At 43.7% G+C, this 24363-nt stretch overlaps 1 protein-coding gene across 1 annotated transcript in view; it reads right to left on the reverse strand.

Moving 5' to 3' along the window:
• The window catches only part of LOC148139658 (putative G protein-coupled receptor 139), a 41221-nt gene that overhangs the window by 1888 nt on the left and 14970 nt on the right, over positions 1–24363 (reverse strand). The gene's annotated exons all lie outside the window — the stretch shown is intronic.

Genomic DNA, 24363 nt, shown 5'->3' on the forward strand with positions numbered 1-24363 from the left:
AATCTGTCCAGAGTGGAACACTGCACAGATCAGATCAGGGCATTGATCGATAAACCCAGACCACACCAGCATGGTGAGAAGTCCTGACCACAGCAGTGCATTGATCTATAAAACCGGACGAGATATCTGTCCAACACCGGGAGAAGTGCAGACCACAGCAGTGCATTGATCTATAAACCCGGATTAGATATCTGTCCAACACCGGGAGCTGTGCAGATCACAGCAGTGCATTGATCTATAAACCCGGATTCGATATTTGCCCAGCACGGGGAGCTGTGCAGAACACAACAGGGCATTATCTATAAACCTCAACCAGACAGTCTGACCAGCACAGCGACCTGTGCAGTGGTCACCCGTGAATTAATCTGTAAACCAGGAGCAGTTACCCTCCCAGCATGTAGGACTGTGTACACCACCCCAGTGCATTGATCTGTAACACTGTGTTAGATACCTGCCCTGTGTGGGAAACCTGCAGCCCATGCTGGAAGTGACAGGATGTGCAGCTCCCATCCTTTTACAACTCCATCTCTCCGTTGTGCCCTGACAATGGGGTGCTGTGAGTGTGAACATCACTGCCACAGAGATACAGAGTTGGAGGGGGAATCAGTTTAAGCAACAACAAATGGGAGGGATATGGGAAATAGACAGAGAGGGGGATACTGCGAGACAGTGTTATGGAAGGATGTGTTCCCTGGTTTCAGAATGCAGAAATGAAAACATTTTAACAGCATCCTGTAACATAAGTGTTTCCAGGAATTGTAGGTGAACATTATATTGGTGGGAGTTCAGATGATGCAGAGTTTTTGATGAGTATTTGTTCTGCAGCTTTGTATCTGGATGTAGGGTCAGAAGAGTCTTTGACTCATTGAGCTAAATCTAACAATAATTTGTCTCAGTGCCATTTCCATTGACTGTGACAGAGGGATCATTTACACAAGGCCGAGCTAGTTTCCTGGTGCTATCTTATCGAACTCAACTCATTAACTACCCATCCTACCCCATGGTGTGCCTCTCATTCAATACCAGCCCGATTCTCCCACCCAATATGGCTGGAGGTACTCACCATCGCCCGGGTGCCCCTGGATATTCCATGATCCATGACACTGGCGCCATCTTTAAAAGGCCACTGAGCACAAGGTTGAGCTTTCTCTGTTAGGAGCTGCCCTGCACAGTTTACCCCGATCATAACAGATAAGGAGCACGGAGGTCCTGGTGGATGGGCTAGTACAGAGGGGGAACATTCTCTTCCCAGAGTGGGCCACACCACCAGAACCACCGAGCATGGTCTGAGCTCCCCACCCAGCTCAGTGCAGTATCCTGAGTCTGAAGAAATGTCCAGCAATATAGGACAAGCATCAATAACCTTCCCCGCACTGTCAGGATAAGGCTCACTGTATTCTCTCTGCTCCTTCACACTCAAAGAGTATATCTGTTACAGCACCGACCCCCGAACAAGGCTCATGGTCCACCACTCTCACTGCAGTATGCAGCACCTTCTCTCTCTCTGTCTCTCTCTGTCTCTGTCTGTCTCTCTTTCTCTCTCTCTCTCTCTTTCTCTCAACTTTACCACCACCCCCTCAATTTAATAACAATGCATGGATACAATACTGTGGACTGACTCCCTCCGGACACCTCACCATGAGGCCGTCCCCACCTACACTAACACTAACAGCAGGGTCACCCATTCCCACCATCTCTCTCCCTCCCTTTCTCCCATTCCAGGAGAAACAGCCTGGAATAGGACAGAAAGGGCCTATCCAGGTGGTGGAGTGCCCGATATCCTTTCCCTCCCCCCTCCCCCTGCCATGTGGGGAGGACCCTGGCACGAGCCGGAGAGGACCGGGACGCCTCGTGTGGAGATTCTGAAACATCCACGTCCCACCGACCGAGTAAGGAGCAATGTTCAGTGAAGGGCAATTCTCACTTTAAACCCACTGGCAGCTCCGTTTCCCCCCGGCACAACTTAGAAGCCGTGTCCCTGATGCCATCTCCCTTTTGTGTTGAGCTGGTACAAATGGAATCCCCACGGTCTCGGTGGGCAGGAGGGTGGGCTCACAACACATCGTCACCACCACCTCCCAGGAAGGGACCACGGAGACTCCCTCCTACACCTCCCCCTGTAAACAGCTCAGATACTGAAACTAATCTGTGACAGTTACTACTCTCCTCACCTGTCCTGACATCTTCAACAATCTATGCCCATATACACCCAGCGCTCTCTGTTCCTGCAGCCCCGTTATAATGGCACAGCCTGTTTTAAACTGTCATTCATTGTCTTTCCTACCAAAGTGTATCACCTCAAACTAATCTGCACTGATCCCCATCTGCCATAAACCTGAACACTACATCAACGTGTCACTGTCCTGTTAGAGTTCCACACTGTCCTCCATAGATTTCAGAGTTCTTCGAGGTTCGGTGCCATCTAGAAACATTGAGATTGTCATCGTGTCACAGCCCACATGAAACAACTGAAATCCTGCCCCACATACACGAGTGTGATCAAGTGAAATACTGATATATTCCGATGGACAAAGTCGAATAATGACATGCTGTCAATGGAGCAACAAACGTCCTGATACAAACCAGACGGAGCGAATGAAATATTGACAAAGCACAGAGCAAAAGAAACCCGGATAGGTCCCACTTACCGATATTCATCAGGGTATAATGTGATGAAGTTGAAAGTGTGTACTATACCTTCAAGAGAGAGGGAATGCTGTTCTGAACTGAGAGCTTACAAGCACCTGTGATACGAGAGGATAGAAGACCCAGAAACAATATATTGCTATCGAGCTGGAGTCGGGTAATAAGCAGTTAAGAGAAAGAGGGTCCCAGAGTTGTGAGTAGTTGATGTAAAATGTTCACTTTCAGATTGAAAAGAATAAATTGATGTTTTTTTTATTTAAACAGTCGAATTTGGCAGATCTGTCACTCATATTTTAACAGTTTACTAGGCGAATTGAGCATTTCTTTATGTTTCATTAACGTTACTAGATGAGCTTCACGCCGTGTCCTCACCATCCCCGTGTATGTATCTGCGTGTGTCTGTGTGGGGCAGGTTTGGCAGCCTCTGTGGTGCTTAAAGTGATACAATGCCACACTCTGCTGGCCGCCACACGCCACTGCACAGGCATTGGCTGAGGATGAAAACCAACAGGGATTCATTCAGAGACGGGCAGGGAGAGGGCAGCTGCTCACAGCACCATCCAAACTGATGTCTTATGCATGGACTGATCTAAATATCCTTTAAACGTTGTAACTGCCCCTGCTTTGATCACTTCATCTGGAAGTTCATTTCACACACAAGCCAGCATCTGTCTAACATAATTACCTCTCATGACTTTCATAAATCTTTTTTCCTCACACCTTAAAAATCCGTCAGTTTTGAATCCTTAACTCTAGAGAAAAGACATCAGCCCTTTAGCTTCTCTGTAACCCTCATTATTTTATAAACCTCTGTAAAGTTACTGCTTAATCTCATATTCTTCAGTGAAAAAAGTCCCAGCCTCTCCTCATAGCTCACTCCCTCCTTTCCCAGCAACATCCAGGTTATTGTCTTCTCAATCCTCTCCAGCTTAATAATATCAACGTCAGTAATATCAAAGTGAATAGTCAAGGTATTTTCTAAGGGTATGGGGAGTCCAAAACTAGAGGACATGGGCTTAAGGTGAGAGGGGAAACATTCAAAAGTGACCTAAGGGGCAGCTTTTTCACCCAGAGGGTGGTGTGCCTATGAAATGAGCGGGCATGGTGACCAGACTGGACACAGTATGCCAGAAGAGGTCTCACCAATGTCTTGTATAACCACATGACATCCCAATCCCAAGGTCTGTCCTATGAATACATGTGTGTTAAACACCTTCTTAATCACACTATGTATATGAGATGCAAATTTTAAAGAATTATACCTAACGACCTAGGTTTCTATTCTACAACACTGCCAAAGACTCTACTTTTAATTGTAAATGTCCTGCTGTTGTTTGATTTACCAAACCCAATACCTCGCATTAATCCAAACTAAACTCCATCAGCCACCCCTCAGCCCAGTGAGTGATATTACTGCCACCGCATCCTCCCCCTTCAATTTTAAAATGCCCATCGTCTCCAGGAGGCCTACACACTCCGGCTTTGATTTTCACAAAGACCCTGAGCTTGGTTTGCCTTGTATGGTTAGGGGGAGGAGGGACAGATTGCAGACACAGTCAGTGGGGAGGAGAGGCTGGACAGTAATCAGCGGCCTGGTGTCATTTCATGGTTTTAGGAAAAAGGGAAGTCACACGTGAGAGTTGGGTAAGAGTGATCGGTGTTTTGGGGTCAGAAATTAAACTCTTCCTTTGTTTCTGGTTTTCAGTAATAAATATCTATTTGAGACCCTTCCATTGTGCAGAGTGTGTCTGCAGGATTTCTTTCCTTAAAATTGCAGACTACAGATAATAGCAATTAAAGATGTTTATAGTTAATTTCGATGGTACAGCACGTACACTCAATATCCTACAGTTGAGATAAATATCTTGCATTTGTTTAATGATACAAAGTGTTGTTTGTAATTCAGTAATGGTAACCTGATTATAATAAATCCACACCAAGCTGAAAGTGGCCACTAAAATATGACCCTAAATCTGGGTATGGTAGTGTCCCTGTCTCTGAGCCAGAGCTCTGGATTTGATTCCAATTCCTGAACTTGTGTGGTAGTGTTCTTAGCTCAGGGATAGAAGGCCTGGATTCACGTTCTGCCTGTTGCAGAGCTATGTCTCAGCATATCAGGACAGTCGGATGAAATAAAAAACAGGAGAATACTGATACAGCTTTATGGGTATTGCTGAGTGATGCTAGTATCCCTACCTCAGGGCACAAAGGTCCATGCGTAAAGCTCACAGAAGTGTCTCAGGATATATCTGAACAAACTAATTAAAATGGATTTAGAATTGTGACTTGATGGAGAAGGAAGAGGTGTCAGTATTGCATTTCAGAATTTAGGCCCAGGATGACTGAAAGTACAGCCATTCGTGTTGATTGGGATCACATTTTGCAGCATTAAAGGTTTATAAAATCAAAATGGCCATGGTTAGGATGAGTAGTCAGGGGTTTTTTCCAGGTTAGGGGCGTCCAAAATTAGAGGGCATTGGTGGAAAGTGAGAGGGGAAAGGTTTTGATGAGGCCTAAAGGGCACCATTTCACGCAGAGGTTGGTATGCGTATGGAATGAGCTGCCAGAGGGAGTGGTGGAGGCTGGTACAGATACAGAATCTGGGTACTGAGAGACCTGGCGAGCTTTTCCAGCAATTTCTATATTTCTTTTAAAAATGCATTCAGTTTAACATAGGTATTCTGAATAAATTAAACATTTTTAATTTTTAATGATCGCAGGGACATATAAACAGATCTTCAAATAGACCGGGACCATTTTCTGTCAAGGGTATGGCTCTGTGTATGATAGCAGCAATGATGCACCTACATGGAACAGGGAATGTGATGGAGACATAGTTTGGATAATGTACAAGGAGACCTCACATGGTTCAGTTTGGGAGAGGATGACATTACTGTGTGATTCAACTCAGAGAGGGAGAAAATGTAATCTGTCCGAGAAGGAATGACCTATTGCACTCTCTCTCCTTCATTGTTCCTCATCACAGCAATGTGTGTGAGCTAAAAAAGACCTCTACAGTCATCGTTACCATTTTTATTTTTATGGAATCCCTGCAGTGTTGGAACAGGCCCTTCGACCCAACAAGTCCATACCAACCTTCCCAACCCGTTTCCCTATATTTACCCCTGACTATTGCACATAACCTAGAAATCCCTGAACATTACGGACAATTTAGTGTGTGTGTGTGTGTGTGTGTGTGTGTGTGTCAGCATTTTTAAAAAGGGGAATATTGATTGTATATCTGCAATACCCAAACAGATTGCCATTTATCTTTCCATCATACTTTGAGTAACATTGCTCTGGATCATAAACGTGTTGTTTTAGCAGATTAAAGAACCTCGCCTGACTTGTTCCTAAAACTGACACTGTCCCAATCTGAGACCAATATCATCGGCCACATCACCAACCTGGTTGCATTTAACATTTGTTGTGAGCAGTGGAGGAGTGGGACTAAAAAAGGGATTCCATCAAGTGTTGTTCAATGTAGAGGGACACTGATCCATTAGCTGAGGAGGGGTGTCAGCAAGATGTTTCCGTGTCAGTGTTTGATCTGACACCGTGAGGCTGAGGGAGGGGAGTCAGCAGGAGGTTTCCGTGTCCGTGTTTGATCTGATACCATGAGGCTGAGGGAGGGGAGTCAGCAGGAGGTTTCCGTGTCAGTGTTTGATCTGACACCGTGAGGCTGAGGGAGGGGAGTCAGCAGGAGGTTTCCGTGTCAATGTTTGATCTGACACCGTGAGGCTGAGGGAGGGGAGTCAGCAGGAGGTTTCCGTGTCAGTGTTTGATCTCACACCGTGAAGGTGAGGGAGGGGAGTCAGCAAGAGGTTTCCGTGTTAGTGTTTGATCTGACACCGTGAGGCTGAGAGAGGTGAATCCGCAGGAGGTTTCCGTGTCAGGCTTTGATATGAACCCATGAGGTTTTGTCATGTCACATTGTTGCTTGACAGTCTGGAGGGCATCTCTCTCAATTCTGGCATTAACTCCAAGGCATTAGGAAAGAGGAGTTTGCTTCAGTATCAGAGTAAATCACTAATAGTGGTGAATATTGTCCAATCCCAGTTGTGGGATTCGCAATTTAAATGGAAGATTCTTCTTATCCAGTATGGCTTCTCCCTTATTCCTAGGATTAAAAGACGAAAATAAAAACCCGTTCAACCCCGCCCTGTTGTAACATCAAATGTTCCTAGTCATCGAGGTGCATCTTCTGCATTAGGACAAAATCCACCCTCTCTTTTTTAAGACTAGAAAGTAAGTTTTTCCTCTTGACTGGGCAATGGCTCCCCTTCATGTTCCAGGTACACCATTTAAGCATACCATTTTCCAGAACAGACTGTAGCAACACTTGAACTCGATAGAGGAAGAACTCGAATTACTTATCATTAATAAACAAAGTCTCAAAGAGCTTAAAAACTGCACAATTGAAAACTATTACAACTGACAAGCTCTCAAAACTTTCCAAAACTAAACAAATAAAAAAAACAAAAAAACGAAAAAAATCGATAGGGGAATTTAAAATTTCCACAAAGTTTTCGCTTTCTCTGCAGAGTCAGACTAGTTCATGGATCCATTAAATTCAATATGGAGAACCGTTGGGTACCAGAGGGAATACTGATTCCCGAGTTCCCTTACTCTTCTCTTGAGAGGTGTTAGACTTGGAATCAGGTGAGCACTTTGGTGACAGCGATCACAATTCTGGTATATTTATTTTAGTTATATCAAGGGATAGGTGTATACCACTGGGCAAGAGTTAGAGCTGGGGGAGAGGTAGTTACGATGCGATTAGGCACGATTTAGGAAGCATAGGTGGGAGAAGAAAACTGAAGGGGATAGGCACATTAGAAATATGGAGCTTATTCAAGGAAAAGCTACTGTGTGTCCTCGATAGGTATGTACCTGTCAGGCAGGAATGAAGCTGTAGAGTGCGGGAGCCATAGATTACGAAGGAAATGGAATCTCTGGTCAAGAGGAAGAAGAAGGCATATTTTAGGATGAGATGTGAAGGCTCAGTTAGGGCGCTTGAGGGTTACAAGGTAGTCAGGAAAGACCGAAAGTGAGAGCTCAGAAGAGCCAGGACAAGACATGAGAAGTTGTTGATAGAATCAGGATAAACCCTGAGGCTTTCTATAGATATTTAAGGAATAAAAGAATGACGAAAATAAGATTAGATCCAATCAAGGATATTAGTGGGCAGTTGTGTATGGAGTCAGAGGGGATAGGGGAAGCACTAACTGAATATTTTTTCAACAAAAGTAACTCCAGAAAATGACAATGTTGTCGAGGAGATTACTGAGATACAGGCTAGTCGACTAGTTATGATTGAGGTTCACAAGGAGGAGGTATTAGAAATCCTGCAGAGTGTGAAAGTCTGTAAGTCCCCTGGGCCGGATTGGGTTTATCTGAGGATCCTCTGGGAAGCCAGGGAGGAGATTGCCGAGCCTTTGGCATTGATCTTTAAATCGTCACTGTCTACTGGAATAATGCCAGAAGACTGGAGGGTAGCAAATATGGTTCCCCTGTTCAAGAAGGGGAGTAGAGAAAACACTGGTAATTATAGACCAGTGAGCCTTACTTTAGTTGTTGATATAGTATTGGAAAAGATTATAAGAGATAGGAGTTATAATCATCTAGGCAAGAATAAATTGATTAAGGATAGTCAGCACGGTTTTGTGAAGGGTAGGTCGTGCCTCACGAACCTTATTGAGTTCTTTATGAAGGTGACCAAACAGGTAGATGAGAGCAAACCGGTTGATGTGGTGTATATGGATTTCAGCAAGGTGTTCGATAAGGTCCCCCACAGTGGGCTATTGTAAAAAATGCGGAGTAATGGGATTGTGGGAGATATAGCAGTTCGGATCAGTAATTAGCTTGCTGAAAGAAGACAGAGGGCCGTGGTTGATGAGAAATGTTCATCCTGGAGTTAAGTTAGTAGTGGGTCGGTGTTGGCTCCACTGCTGTTCGTCATTTTCATAAACGACCTCGATGTGTGTAGAAGGCTGGGTTAGTAAATTTGCAAATGACACTAAAGCCGGTGGAGTTGTGGATAGTGACGAAGGATGTTATAGGTTACAGAGAGACATAGATAAACTGCAGAGCGGGGCTGAGAGGTATTAAATGAAGTTTAATGTGGACAAGTGTGTGGTGATTCATCTTGGTCGAAGTAAACGGAATGCAAAGTACTGGGATAATGGAAAGATCCTTGGTAGTGTAGATGAGCAGAGACATCTCGGTGTCCAGGTGCACAGATGCTTGAAATTCGCCACCCAGGTTGACAGGGTTGTTGAGAAGGCATACAGTGTTTTAACTTTTATCAATAGATGGATCAAGTTCAGGAACCATGAAGTTATGCTATAGCTGTACAAAACTCTAGTGCGGCCGCACTTGGAGTACTGTGTACAGTTCTGGTCACTGCACTATAAAAGGATGTGGAAGGTTTGGAAAGGGTGCAGAGGAGATTTACTAGGATGTTGTCTGGTATGGAGGGAAGGTTTTACGAGGAAAGGCTGAGGGAGTTGAAGCTGTTTACGTTAGAGAGCAGAAGGTTGGGAGGTGACTTAATAGAGACATATAAGATAATCAGAGGGTTAGATAGGGTGAGCCTTTATCCAAGAATTGTGATGGCGAAGATGAGGGGGCAAAGCTTTAAATTGAGGGGTCATAGATATGGGACAGATGTCAAAGATACTTTCTTTACTCAGAGAGTAGTAAGGGTATGGAATGATTTGCCTGCAACGGTAGTTGATTCGCCAACTTTAAGTACATTTAAGTCGTCATTGGACAAGCATATGGACGTACATGGAATAGTGTAGGTGAGATGGGTTTCAGATTGGTATGACAGGTTGGCGCAACATCGAGGGCCGAAGGGCCTGTACTGCGCTGTAATGTTGTATGTTCTATATCATCAAAAGATATTTTTCTGAATCACAGCCGCCGAAACGTTCCGAAAGGACATAATCCTGGAGCCCGTGAATTAAAGGCATTGGATCTTGCCGCTGGGTTCTGGAAGCTTCCATTAGTCTTTGTTTATCCCCATAACTGTGTAACCGCACGCGGACAGGGCGAGAGCGCTATTCTGAGCCTGATCTGTGCACCGTAACCCGATGGACTGTCTCAGTCTTCACCCGTCCCTCTTCAGTTTCGAAGTGAAGGAATCGCTGCAGCCAGTTCTCAAAAAATCCTCACTGGCTGACCACCTGCTGTCTGGTCCAGCAGACCGACGATGTGAACATTCTTCATCCTGCCCCTGTTCCCAAGGTCGTCATCATGTTCAATTAAGATATGAACCTGTTTTTCAACGGTGAGCATCCTCTCTCGTGAGGAATTTATTATCGCAGACTCTGTCATGCAGTTCGGCGCTTGACATCGTCCATTTTGTTTCCAAGGCTGTCAAGTTGCTGCTCGTGTTTTTGGAGCGCGTCTGAGAGTGGTAGTGGTTCTAGCCTCTGCTTAGCTCTTCTTCAATCATGGCTTCAATCAATTCACATAACTTGGTGAACTCAGTGACCAAGGCCTGGTGAGGCACTGGGTCTATGGAACGAGCAGAGTGGGTTGCAGCTGCAGCCTCAGGCAGGCTCGATGCTTCTGACGGGGGCACCACTTGTTGGGACTTACTCGATCCTTTCCCGTGTTTTATCATTTCCACCGGGATCAGTAAAGCTTCTATCACTCTTTTAGGGTTGAATTCTAAGTAAATTGGTGGGATGGAGTGGGTTAGGGAACACTTTGCCCGTGCTGTGATGCAGAGCCCAACAAAGCACACCTTCCAGATCGTTACTATCTTGGATTCCCCCTTAACATTTTATTAATATTATCATTTCGGTTTGCATTATATTCCTGGATGTTCTGGAGCGGTGTGATTTTGTATCACTGTCTACATTTTCCCCTACACTGCAAATTGCTGCCCATTCTTTTTTAGATTAGATTACTTACAGTGTAGAAACAGGCCCTTCGGCCCAACAAGTCCACACCGACCCGCCGAAGCGCAACCCACCCATACCCCTACATTTACCCCTATACCTAACACTACGGGCAATTTAGCATGGCCAATTCAGCTGACCTGCACATCTTTGGACTGTGGGAGGAAACCGGAGCACCCGGAGGAAACCCACGCAGACACGGGGAGAATGTGCAAACTCCACACAGACAGTCGCCTGAGGCGGGAATTGAACCCGGGTCTCTGGTGCTGTGAGGCAGCGGTGCTAACCACTGTGCCACCGTGCCGCCCAAATTCCTCGATAATCCTTGACTCTGTTGTTACTTCTGATACTTCTGTCTGTGCCTCAAACATATTCAATATCTCTGCCTCCAATGCTCTGCGGGGAAGAGAGTTCCAAATTCTCTCACCACTGAGAAAATAAAAGTTAACCGCAACTGTGTATGAGATTATTTTTGTCTCCTTACCTGAGAAAGGATATAACTAAATTGGAAGCAGTTCGGAGATGTTTCACTTCATGTATTCCAGGGATGAGGGCCTCATATTATGAAGGCTTTAACAGGTTACTCATGGAATCAGAGGTGATCTTATTGAAACATACAAAACCTAGAGGAGAATGCAACAGATAGATACCCACTGGGTGTTTGTATAGTCCAAACTTCTTGTCATTTTTAAAGAATCTCTATAGTGTTGAAGCAGGACATTCCGTCCATCAAGTCCACATTGACCCTCAGAACTGTATCTCCCCCGGACCTGCCACCCTACTCTATCCATGTAACCCTGCATTTCCCATCACTAACCTATCTAACCTACACATCCCTGGGCACTATGGGAAATTTAGCATGGCTAATCCACTCTGAGCTGCATATCTTTGGACTGTGGGAGGAAACTGGAACACTGGTAGGAAACCCATACAGACATGGGGAGAATGTTCAAAATCCAAATAGAGGGTTGCCAGAGGTTGGAATTGCACACAGCTCTTTGGCGATGGGAGGTAGCAGTGCTAACCACAGATCCACTATGTGCATCCGTTAGTTCTCTTAGTTACTTGTGGCTGACTTAAGAAATCTGCCTGACTTGTTCCTGTCACTGAACCTCACCCAGTCTGAGACCTTTATCATCGGCCATATTACCAACCTGGTTACATTTAAAATTTGTTGTGAGCAGTGGAAAAGTTGGACTAGAAAAGGAAAGAGTGACACCCGCCATCCTCAGGCACAACTGGAGTGAGAAAAAAATCACAAAGTGGTATTTCATTCCAGTGGGAATTCACTTTCCCAGAATTTGGGGTGGCCAGATATTTATATTATACCGAGGCTGGCTTTGCCTATAGACAGGTGAATCAGAGATAATGGTGGATGGAGAGCAAAGTGCAACTGGGACCACAATGAGATGAGCCACGACCTTATTTACTGGTGAAATAGTGTCAAAGGGCCGAATGGCCCCCTCGTGTTCCTCAGCCCTGTGTTCTGATGTTCCATTCAGCCCTTCGGACCTGCTACACAGGGGCAGATCAAGGCCACTCCGATGGTTAGGTGCAGTTGTGGAAATTGCAGGCTGGGCGTCATCCACAAACTCGGATATATATTGCACTCAGTTCCCTCCTTCAGACTATCAGTATAGATTGTAAATAACTCATGCCATCAGACTGATAGCTGTGGTCCTCCAGCAGATACACGTTTATCATAAAGATCCATGAATCCTGATTCTTTGATTTCTGTGTTCACCAATCATCATCCCATGTTAATACAATATCCGACGTCCTAGAGCTTCTGTTTTGTGTAAGAACTATCATTTTGTAATACTTGTGGAAAATCTCTGGAACGTTTTGCGTCTACCAGATCCCCATTATCAAGTCCGCTTGTTACATTTTCAGGCATCTCCAGAAGTACTTTGCATGATTTTACAGGCAAAATAACATTTCCCTTTCACACACCCACACTGACTCTGCGTGAAGCTTTTCTAAACGTCCATGCTGGACAAGTTTTCCAACCTATACTAGTCGCATCTGCTTTCCTTTTACCCATATGCCTCTAAGTGTTTCCCAGTCATATGTTTGTCCAAATGATGTTAAATGTTGCAGCTGTACACGCAATCTACCACTCTTCCTCTGGCAGCCCATTCCATACCTACACCACACTCTGTGTAGAAACGTTTTCCCTTCGTCCCTTTTAAATATTCCCTCTAACACCTTAAACCCATTCTCTCTATGCTTGAACTCCCCCAGCCCGTGGAAAATCTTGGCTATTCACCCTATCCATTCCTCTCATGATTTTATAAGCTTCTACAATGTCAGCCCGCAATCTCTACGCTCCATCTGATACTAACTTCAAGAATAAACATTTAAAGATAAGCATTGCAAATTTGAAGCGATATTAAACATCACAGGTAACCAATACTCAGCCCAATCTTCATACTGTTATTTGTTTTTCTCCATGTTACAATACTAAGGCGACATAAAACGCTTACTAGTGCCAATAAGAAGTTAAGCACCTGAATTCCTTTGTTTAAAGGGGATTTTGATCACTACAGTGAAAACGTATCTGTGGCCATATCTATATAATACCATATGGTCAACATTCTCCCTCCTCGCCTCCCTTTGACTGTGTGTGGTTGTGTCTTCTTTATCTTGCAATCAATAGAGTGAACCCCTTTCCCCCACTTGCACTTTAATTTAAACACCTTTTACAGAATCTTCTCATTCACCACTGCTAAAAGCCTGTTTGTCTTTTGCCACACCCTCCTTTCCCTGCCACCCATCCCCCAATTCTGGCAAGTGATTAAAAGACGATATTGCAATTGTATTCAGTTTTGCAGAAGTGTCACACTGGAAACGCTAACACTGTTTCTCTTTCTCTGCAGATGTTCACAGACCTGCTGAGTTTCACCAGAAATGAATAGGCACAGAAAAAAAATTCAATTCGACAAATAACTATGGACACTGGAAATAAGTGTACAAAAAATTCTGGAGATACTGGTAGCTTTATAGATTAACTGGACCTGAAAGTTTAACTCTGCATTCACTCCAGAAAGTGCTGCAACACCTTTCGCAATTTCTTCAGCAATTTCTGTTTTTGAGCAATTTCCAATGACGTATGTCAAAGATGCCAAAACATCTTGTCCAACATGGAGCGCCGTACACTGGGAACTGAACAATAGCACATAGTGCACAAGTTCATTGACTCAAAAATTGCATAAGGTTGGCATCACTGACACTACAGAGCTCTGAATCATGGTCAGGGAGAAAAACAGAGGGAAACACACTCATTTCAAATACAGAAGATGGCATTATGGAAAGGAGAAGATTCAGATTAGTACCTTAAATGGATTGAATTTATGCAAAAAAATGGAGGCGAGGCACCAAGGAAAGACTCCAGCAGAACGCGAATATGAAAATGGAAGTATTTCCACATTGGAAACCAGAGTAGGTCACTGAGTACAGGGCTGATCGGTGAATGGGTCTCGGTGTCAAATGGGGAACAGTCAGTTGAATTGAATTGTAAATAATGCAGCTAAAACTGGGTTATCATCTGATGCTGTAGAATCAACAGCAGAAGAAGCAGAGTTGTATTCAATGACAATCTGTAACATTTTGCCGACGATACTTCATCAGTCTACCATTACCATCAAGCTGATCCATGGTTCAGTGACGAGTGTGTGCGAACATGCCAGGGTCGGAATCACGTGCACCTAAACCTGATGACAACCCATTAGTGCGACCACACCTGACTGGTTTCACTCCAAACAGCAGGACTAACATCTACTACAGAGGGAGAAATGATACCAAGACTAACAAATCAGATCTAAGCTCCGTCGGCCTGTCAAATCCATGCATAAATGTCGATGGACAATTGAACAACTTTCTGGATGAGAGGACTCCACAAATATCCGCACCCTAAATAATGGAACAGCCCTGTACGTCAGTGTAAAAGATGCAGTATCTGCACCATACTTAGCCAGAAGTGTTGAGTCAATTATCCACCTCACCCTCACCATGATGCCCACAGAATCACCGATGGCAGTCTTCAACCAATTCAATTCACTGCAGGTGACATGAAACAAACAGCTGGACACTGTAGATACGACTAAGGCAGTGGGCCCTGACAACATTCCTGCAATAGGACTGAAGACTTGTGCTGCACAACAACCGTGCCCCTGGGGAAGCTGTTTCATTCCAGCTCCAACTCCGACATCTCCCGAGCAATGTGGAAAATTACTCAACTATATCCAATCCACTTAGAGGAGGATTACTGCAAAAATCTGACTCTTTACTAGTCCTTCAGTCCCATCACGACAGTTAAATTGGTGGGAGTCCTAATTTGACAGAGCTGTCAAGCAGCACAGAAATAACCAGCTCAGTGCGGTTTCCGACAGGTCCCCATGTGGAGATGGTGCTGTTGTGGAAATGTCACTGGATTACTAACCCAGACCAGGCTAATGCTCTGGCAGCTGGTGCAAATTAAAAACAATTAATAAAATATCAAGATCTAAAATCTGGTGTCAGTAATAGTGATCTTGTGTTCAATATCAGTTGTAAACTTCGATTTCCTTCCCCAATGTACTTTCAGGAAGTGAATCCCCCGTGCTTTCCTGGTCTGGCCTAAAAGTGACTCCAGACACAGAGACATGTGATAAACTCTTCAATGATCTCTGAATCGGCCAAACAAGACACTCAATTGTATCAAACTGCACTGAGGTCTTAAATGATAAACCTGTACCGAACCCCAGGCCCCAGCCTCGTTAGTAGAAAAGGGAATGGGAAACACAATCCTGTCGACCCTGCAGAGACCTCTTTCCTAACAGTTGAGAGCTTGTGACAATATTTGCAGAGCTTTCCCACACACTGCACAGAAACATTGTGACAGGAGCAGGTCATACAACACATTGAGCTTTCCCTGTGCTAGTTAATGGCCGAACATCTCCTCAGTGCAGTTTTCTCCAGACATAATCATATCCCTTAATATGTTTAAACATTGTGAAACATAAAATGAAAACTGCTGGAGTGCCTTCAGCCCATCAGTTTTGCTCCTCCATTCAATATACAGGCAGTTCTCCGATAACACGTGTTGATTAAATACAATTTGGCTGCAATGTGATTCGCGAATCTTTTTTCTATAAAGTTAATTCCCATTCACTGTGACGCGCTTCCTTGTCAGGAACCAGCTGAACAGCAAAACCCTTCCTCAGGATCCTCTCTCTGCAAAGTGTACAAACAATGTGGTCAGCTAAAACAGTAATGCAATACGCTCAGGTGGCCTTGAAACTGATCCTGAAACTGCAAATTGTAGACTACATTGAGAAAGAACTTTATTTCAAGCTGTGGAGAGAATCTTGAGGAGACCCGGAATTCCCCATCGGCATCACGTGGTTATTCAGCCCTCACGTGCTTTCCGGTGAAAGGTACAGTGCTCCAGTGAGTGACTGCAGTGTGAAAGTGTTAGATTTATAGCACTGTTCCATTACAAAATGTGATTTAAAGATTTATTTAGACTCAACTAGTGTGGTTGTTAGACCAAACTTAATTTTTGGTTTTTACTGATATTGTTGGGGGTTCGCCCCTTACCTTCTTTTTTCCATACACCCCATTATTAATATTGCACGATTTTCGACAACACAGTGTTGCACAGAAACACAGTTACTGTGTTATTGGACTGATAGCTGACCTGCTATCTTCACACCGTACTCCTGCTCTCGCCCTATCCCTTTAATTTCCAGAAATCCTTATTTATATTCAGCGCCATGACTTCCACAGCCTGATCTGGGAGAGAGTACCCCTGGTTCACCAGACTCAGAGTGCAGACATTTATTCTTACCTCAATGCAAAGCGGCCTGTCTGTACCTGATACTTCGGCCCCTTGTTTTAGACATCCAAGCCAGGGGAATTACCATCCCTGCTTTCAATCTGTCTCGCCCAATCAGAGTGTTATATATTTCACTGAGATCTCCACTCATTTTCCTAAACCGCATGGAACACAAGTCTAGACCCCCAAACTCAGATCCCATAACAAGTCTGTCATCCCAGAGATCAGTCTGGTCATCCTTTACTGCTCTCTGTCAATATCAGGTTGATATTGAGAGAACAGAGACCAAAACTGCACACAATGCTGCACAATGTTCTAGATGGAGTCTCGCCAAGGCCCTGTATTGGTGCAGTAAAATACTCTTACTCCTGTACTCAAATCCCACTGGAATTTATCTTCTTCCCTACTTGCTGCTCCTGAAATATTGCTTTCAGTGACTAGTGTACAGGGCGATCCAGATTCTTTTGAATATTCAGATTAAATTACAGTGTGGAAACAGGCCCTTCGGCCCAACAAGTCCACACCAACCCGCCGAAACGTAACCCCTACATTTACCCCTTAACTAACACTACGTGGCCAATTCATCTGATCTGCACATCTTTGGACTGTGGGAGGAAACCGGAGGCCCCGGGAAACCCACGCAGACACGGGGAGAACATGCAAACTGCACCCAGTCAGTCGCCTGAGGCGGGAATTGAACCCGGGTCTACTGGCGCTGTGAGGCAGCAGTGCTAACCACTGTGCCACCGTGCCGCCCACTTGCTGTTCAGTTCCCCACTTGCTGGGTCTATATACACTGGTCAGCGTGCCAATGCCATTACCAGTATTGACTCCTGGATTCAGAACTCACTGCCTTACATGGATTCGGACGATGCACAGAAATAAACAAAAATGCAGCTTAAGTTCCTTTATAGAGCAACATTTTTCAACCACTCCCTTTTCAAATGATAGGCTGCCATTCTTTTGTTCCCATCAAAGTACACAGCATCTCATCTCTCCCATTGCTCTCCATCCGCCACGTATTTGCCCAGTCATTTCAGTTATCTCAGTCACCTTGGAGCTTTTGTTTACATCCTCCTCACCCACTCACAAGCTGATGTTGTTTAATGCTATCAGCAAACTTGGGAATATTGCATTTGAGACACTCAACCAAATATATGATGTGTATTGGCAATAGCTGGCTCCCAAGCCACGATACTTTCTGTATACTCTGAGCCTTCCATTAAAAAAAAGTTGTTTTATTCCTACTCACTGTTTCCTGCCAGCTCTGTCCTTCGAGAACCATGTCCATGTATTAGCCCCAATCCCACAGGATTCAAACTTGCACAATAGGCTTGGGGCTTTATCAAAAATCTTTCTGAAATTCCACTCGTATTGCATTGATAGCTTCTACATAATTTTGCTAAAAGCCACTTACTCAAATATGATTCCTATTTCATGAATCTCTGTTGACTTTGTCTATGCCCATTAATTTCAGTCCGATATTTCGTCTGTACTGTTTAGTTGATAATTTAATTCTATTCCCTTTTTCTCAGCAGACTAAAGTTTTCTCGTATTGCTCGGAAGTTTTCTTTTTTGTTTTGCTTTCTTCTGTGAAGGCATAACTGATGTATTTGCCCCATAGTTCTGCTATTTTCCGGTCCTCAATTATCTGGTATCAAACTGTAGGAAAGGTGCACATTTTTCCCCTAATTTTGCCGTTGACATATTTTCAGAAAATATTACAGGTTCTGCGTAAAAAAAAAACTTTGTTAAGATATTCTTCAGAATCTTATCAATTCCTATTTTAAGGTACTCAGTGATTGGCCTTCAACAGCCATACAATCACAGAAGCAAAGACTCTGTAGTATCAGAAATACAGCACGGTCTACATTAGACACACTTCGCGACACAACAACCGTCGCCGTGAATGTTAAGGCATTTCAAGTGCACTACCGTGTATTTTCTAATTGACTTTGAGGTTACCATGACAACTCGCCTCTCAAGAAAAGCATTTCAGACCCCAACACACTCTGGGTGAAAAGCAATCCTCAAATCCTCACGAAAACGCAAACCCTTCACTTTAAAAGTGTGGCCCTTTGACTAAAAGGAACAGCTGCTGTCCATCCACACTGTCCATGCTCCTCGTAATCCTATCCTTCAGAATCGCATCCCCCTCAGCCTCCTCTCCTCCAAACTAAACAACCCAAGCTTATCCAGCCTCTCTCCATAGATTATGTGCTCCATCCCATGGAACATCCTGGTGAATCTCCTTTGCACCCCCTCCAGTGCAGTCACATCCTTCCTGTAATGTGATTCCCAGAACTACACACAGTATTCCATGTTGGCATCACCAAAGTTCCGAATAGTTCTTATAATCTGTGTCACAATGAATCAAGGTTATGTTTACAGTCCCCCATGCTTTCCCAAATTGTGTATTAACCTGTAATCACATTCAGGGATTTGTGGAGAGCACCTTCTGACCTTCCTAATGTGCTGCCATTCATTGAGTCCTCCCCCGTCTGGTTCCTTCTTCCAAAGTGCATCACCTCATATTAATCAGGGTTACATTCCATCTGCCATTGATCTTCCCAGCTGACCATTCCATCTGTATCTTCCCGTAACTTAAGGCCTTCTACCTCACTGCCAACCAACCGGCCAATGTGCGTATCAAACACAAACTTACTTATCACACTCTCCACCCCTCGTCCATATTCACAGCGACATCATTTTTGATTACCACAAATATTAAAGTTGAAAACCACACAATATCAGGTTAGAGTCCAACAGGTTTGTTCGGAGGCACTAGTTTTCGAAGCACTACTTCTCAATCAGGTGATTGCGCGCTTTGATGAAGAAACAGCACTTCGAAAGGTAGTGCCGCCGAATAAACCTGTTGGACTATAATCTGGTGTTATGCGATTTTTAGCATTGTCCACCTAGCCCAACACCAGCACCTCCGAATCACAAATAATAAGGGACACAGCACTGATCCCTGTAGTATACCATTGGACACTGGCCTCCAGTCACACAAGGAGTCAACCACCACCTTGTGTCTCTTACCACTAAACTTCATTTGGATGCAATTTGGCAAGTCACTAATGAGTCCTACCTGTTCCCTGGTCATTCTGTTCCGCTGGACACACTTGTAGAATATCTGGGAATTCTCCGTAATCTATTCCTGGCAGCAGGTTTCCATGCCCCTCTGTTAGTTAGTCCCCAAGCGTGCAGAAATTCCTCCTTATTGCAGTCTTAAATGGTCTATCCTTTATCCTGGCACTATTTCCCTTGAATTTGGATTAGGCAGCCGGAAAAAAACATTCTGTTTATTTCCAACTTGTCAATTTTTTTGTGAATTTTCTAAATTTCACTGTGACCAACCTCTCACTCTTTGAAACTCTAGAGAACACAGGCCGAGTTTCCTCATCACGCAATCTCGCCAACTGAGGGATTAATCTGGAGAATGTCCATTGAATTTTCTCTGTGGTCAGTATATTCTTTCTCAGATTTGGTGACCAAAACTGAACTCAATATTCCAGGTACAGTACTCACCAACACTCTGTTAAACTGCTTCAACATGTCTTCATATACATATTCTGACTCCCTTAAAAGAAGGCAATCCAAACTTTAATTTACCACTTGCATATATTCCTCCAAATACCCTTCACATTCATTGCATTTACGAACTCATTATATGAGTTCTTATAGAAAGCCTTCTGATAATCTAAAATATGCCAATTGTACTGGTTCCCCATTATGTGTGCTGTAAGAATCAACTTCAAACAATTCCAAAGCTTGTCAAGTATGATTTCCCTTTCAGACATGCATACTGATTCTCTCCAATGTTGCTGTTAATTTCTATATAACGAATATCACATGCTATATAATAGACTCCAACAGTTTCCCCACAAATGTCAAGTTAATTGGTCTGCAGTTCTCCACACTATCTCTTCTTTCTTTGTAGATGCTTGGATCACTACCGTTCATCTATAACACAGTCATCGACAGTGCAAACAATACTTCTATTAGTGGTTTATTTCTGAAGATTTTGGTAAGACATACATCTGGTTTGTCAAGGTAAGCAATGCTCAATCCAGCTCCATATTCATGTAGAGTCTTGTTACTGATATAAATTGACTTTATGTCTGTCGATCAACAAGTCCTATATGATGACGTCGTATTTTCTGGATCTTCCTCCATTAAGACAGAATCAAAGTAACTGGTTATTTGCTTGGCCATTTCCCTGTTACCCACAATAAACTCGTCTCTCCTGATTGAAGATTACCACATTTGACTATGCTTTTCTCTTTCCTTTGAAATATAGAACATAGATTTATGCAGTCTTCGTGTTCCTGTTTGTTTGCATGTATGTTCGCTTTTTGACTTCCTTACCCGTTTCATGGCCCTCCTTTCCTGGATTGTAAATTTCTGAGAATTCTCAGGATTCTTGTGTGGAATTCTTCTGAAGTCACTTCCTGTGATTAATATAATCTTTAATTTATTATGCTCATCATTGTTAACTCACTTTCTCACTCTTGGGTGTTTTACCTGAAATAAATAGACATATTTTTCAGACTTTGTAGTATTTCTATAAATCTCCTGGTCCTGACCATATATATTCAAGAACACTGCAAGAGGACAGGAAAGAAATAGCGGGGGCCCTGGTTGGTACTGTTACATCATCGGTAGCCCATGGGTGAGGTCCTGGAGGACTGGAGGGTAGTGAATGCTGTGCCGTTATTCACGAAGGGCGACAAATAAAAACCTGGGAACTATAGACCAGTAAACCTAAAATCTGTAGCAGGTAAGTTACTTGAGAAGCTTCTGCTGGAGAAGATATATATGCATTTGGAAAGACAGGGCCTTTTGAATAGGGGATTATGGATCACAAATTTTTTAGACTGCTTTGATGAAGTGACCAGTAACTTTGGCAAGGGCATGGTTGTATATATAGATTTCAGTAAGGCCTTCAATAAGTTTCCACATGGTACGCTGCTCTGGAAGGTTAGATCACATGGAATTTAGGGGGAATTGGCAAATTAGGTCCAAAATTAGCTTGATGATAGGAAGAAGAGGGTAATCGTGGAAGGATGATTGTCAGACTGGAGGCCTGTGATGAGTCGAATGCCTCAGCGGTCAGTGCTGGGACTATATATTCATATATTACACATATCTATGATTTAGATGAAAATGTACAGGCATGATTTGTAAGTTTCAAGGTGACACTAAAATAGGTGATATCGTTGACAGTGAGGGAGGTTATCAGAAATCTCAGAAATTACAGCAGGACCTTGATCAGGTGGGGAATTGGGCCGAGAAATGTCAAATGGAGTTTAATTCAGATAAGTGTAAGTTCTTGCATTTTAAAAAGTCAAATCAAGGCAGGAGCTTCATGGTGAATTGCAAGGCCTTAAGGAGTGCAGGGGAACAGAGTGACCTTGGAATTCAGGTGCACGGTTTTCTGTAAGTGGAATCCCAGGTAGACAAGGCACTGAAAAAGGCATTTGACTCACCGGCCTTCATCAGTCAGAGCACCGAGTATCGAAATTAGGGAGTTATTTTGCAGTTATACAAGATGTTGGCGAGTCCATACTTGTAGCGTCATGTTCAGTTTTGTTCACTTTACTCGAGGACGGATGTTATTAAACTGGAAAGAGTGCAGAAGAAATTTACAAGGATGTTGTCAAGACTCAATAGTCTGAGTTATAGTGAGAGGTTGAACAAGCTAGGAGTTTTTACTTTCGAATGCATGAGGCTGAGGTAGATCTGATCATGGGAGGCATGAATAGAGTCAATGCACTCATTCTTTTTTTCCCCAGGAATGGGCAATCATGGACTAAAGGGCATCAATTTCAGGTCAGAGGGAAAGAGTAAAATGGAACCTGAGGGGAAATGTCTTTTACACACAGGGTGGTATGCATATGGGATGAGCTGCCAGCAGAAGTGGTTGAGGCGGGTACGTTCACAAAATTTAAAATACATTTGGACAAATTCACAGGTAGGAAAGGATAAGAAGGATACAGGGAAATGGCAGGGAAATGGGGTTAGTGTGAATGGACATTTTGTTCGGAATGGACCAGTTTGGGCCGAATGGCCTGTCTCCGTGCTGTAAGACTATATGGGTCTAACAACCATTGCTCTCCTACTGAATGTTATAATGTATTTTCCCAATTCACTGGAGCGAACTTGACACTCTAGCCTCTGGGCTTCCATGATATTTGACCAGAATGTTCAAACATTCCACATTGAATGCAGACACCGTGTAAAATACAAAATATTAATGTCACTATTCCTTCAATGCTGCTTCAGAGTAAGGTTAGTAATCAGTCCTTCCGACCACACCACAGCCAAAAGACAATAGGTGCTGGAGTAGACCATTCTGCCCTTCGAGCCTGCACCACCATTCAATATGATCATGACTGATCATTCTTAAACAGTATCACACACCAAATCCGAAATGATCTGCTCTCTAGTTTGGTTCACAACATACTCTTCAACCTACCTAATATACACTTAAGGAATTTATTTTTCACAATATTAGCAGTCACTTAGTTAACTCAGTTTCGATGCAACTTGACACCATCCATTATTATTGCAGAACCTACGAGTATTTGTTACTCATTCACAGGATGAGGTCTTCTCTGGATAACCAGCATTTACTGGCCATACCAGACGGCATTTAAGAGTCAACAGCATTGCCTTGGATCTGGAGTGACATGCAAGCCAGACTAGATAAGAACAGCCGTTTCCTTCCCTAAAGGAACCAGATGAGTTTTTCCAACAATCAGGAATGGATTCCTGATCATCATAAACCCTTGATTCCAGATACTTATTGAATTCAAATTCCACAATCTGACATGGCAGGATTTGAAACCATGTCCCCAGAACATTACCTGGGTCTCTGGGTTAAGAGTCCAGCGATAATATCAGTATGTCATAGCTTCCCTTTGAGTATAGTTGCACATATAATTTCCAGAGCATATGATGCAAAATATTTGCGAGACAGTTTTGGTTCAGATATATAACACAAGTCTGTTTCTCCTTGCTATTTGTAAGACCCACCCAAACTCATTCTGTGGAATCTGAGGAACACAGCCTGTGTCGCTATTAGTGATAGACTTGGATAAGACATTCGGGGAGGCTTACTACGATGCTGAGATGAGCTGAAGACATGTCCAGAAATACAGGACGAGTATCAATATCTATTCCGCTCTGTCAGGATAAGTGTCACCTTATATTCTCACTGCTTCCTCACATGCTCTGTATGTCTCTTATAGCACCTACCCTCGACCAAGGCTCACACTCTATCTCCAAATAAGGCTCAAGCATGACCACGCTCACTGTTGAATTCACCACCTTCCATCCCCCACATTTCCTGTCCCTGGTGCAATGGCCCCGCACGCTAATAGCACTACATGGATACAACAATGTGGACAGACTCCCTCCGGCCACCTCACCATGTCACACCTCACCTAGTCCAGTACTAACAGCAGGTCCATCCACTCCCACCCTCACTCATTCCCTCCCTTTCTCCCATTCCAGGAGAAACAGCCTTGAATAAGACAGAAAGGGCCAAGCCGGATGGTGGAGTGCCGGATATCAGTTCCCTCATCCCCCTACCCTGATATGTGGGATGGATTCTGGAGAAAGCCAGAGAGGACCATGTGGCCTTGTGTGGAGATTCTGAAACAAAACACGTCCCACCAACCGAATAAGAAGCAGTGTTCATTGAAGAGCAATCCGCAATTCAAACCTACTGTCAGTTCCAACCTCATCTCTCTCACTCGCAGAAGAACAGATAACCCATTGCACAGAGATTGCACATAGAAATACACAGGCGGATTGGTAAATACCCCAATATACTAACATACACAATGCATACAAGGAGGTAACAAGCACACACGTAGAAGCACACAAAGACATAAAAAGTCACACACAAATAGACACAAACATAGATAGAAACACACAGACAGATAGATACAAAGACAGACATAGTCACGCAAATAC

This window comes from Chiloscyllium plagiosum, unplaced genomic scaffold (assembly GCF_037043375.1).
Source record: "Chiloscyllium plagiosum isolate Xiang-an unplaced genomic scaffold, Cpla_swu_hap1 HiC_scaffold_38, whole genome shotgun sequence".
NCBI classification, from domain to species: Eukaryota; Metazoa; Chordata; class Chondrichthyes; order Orectolobiformes; family Hemiscylliidae; genus Chiloscyllium; species Chiloscyllium plagiosum.